Here is a 1293-nt window from a genome sequence, read left to right on the forward strand (position 1 = left end):
AGAGTTCCAAGGTGAAAAGGAAAGTAGGATCATCCTCTAGTTTTTCATAGTATGTGGTGTCAGAGAGTCGTCTGTTGGCCTCTTTTATGTAGTCTTCACAATTAAGGTTAACTGTAGCTCCTCCTTGGTTAGCTACAAGACTGTACATGAGTTATTGATTACTGTTCCCACACTACTTGCTAGAACATTTTCTTAAATTCTCCTTCCCACTTGGGAATTCTTACTATGACAGTGACTGATTTTTTGCTATATATAGATTTGTGTGCATGTGTGGTTTTCCAGTCTTAGCTGACCACAAGTGTTCATTATCTATGGCCTTTACCCCTTTATTCTAATCACTTCAGCAGCAATTTGCTTTTGATTAAACACAATCATTGCTTTTACTTTCATTCTAATATCCCAGTGTTTAAATGACCAGTTAAGTGATTACCAAACGATATGCATGCAAGTGCTAAGGGTACGTTATTATTTTCTAGACTGTTTATAAAATTTTTAACAGTGACATTTACCCATTTTAAATTGCTGGCAATTAAATAGATACTTTCAATAGTAAAAGCCACCTGATTTAAAAGCACGGTATTAGTTCTCCCCACCATTCTCCCCTCCCCCTAATCCCCAGTTTTCATAGCTTTATAGAATCAATTCATACAGCTATTCACCTCAAATTCAAGCCTTCAAGAATTCCAGAGTGATAACAATAATCCAGACCCTCATCTCCCCTCAAAAAGAGTACTCATAACATCCTTCTCTCTCATAGTCATTACCTTTTGTTCTTAATGATATTCCATTCACTCCATACCTCATGATGCAGTGCATAGATGTCCATAAGCAACACTTAAGCTATTTGCTGACTTGAATCATTCAAACCACAATAATTAGATTTAACAAAATGGTGCTTCTGTGGTTGTTCAAATCTTGTGGCTACCATCACTGACAGCATGAATTTCAGGATCAATCCCTGCAAGATACAAAGTGGGTGGGGGAAACATTTGCTTCTTGAGTACAGACCTTTGTAAACATCAGTTGGACTGGCATGAACCCATTGTTGACCCTTTTCCTGCAAGTCCAATAAATACATAGAAAGCAACAAGTTATACATAGTTGCTATAATTTCTGCACTCCAAGGACACTGAGCACAAATTGGCTTCTTTATGCTCTTCATTTCCCTGTTACATAATCTTTGTTCATGATGTTCTAAAATTTCATCAGTTGATTATCCTATGTACCAACGCCTCCGGCCCCAAACCTGGTACCAGTCTTATATCAGCTAACTCAGCTTCTAACAACCAGCAG

The sequence above is a fragment of the Gavialis gangeticus genome, unplaced genomic scaffold (assembly GCF_001723915.1).
Source record: "Gavialis gangeticus isolate Ggan-Ray unplaced genomic scaffold, GavGan_comp1, whole genome shotgun sequence".
Lineage (NCBI taxonomy): Eukaryota > Metazoa > Chordata > Crocodylia > Gavialidae > Gavialis > Gavialis gangeticus.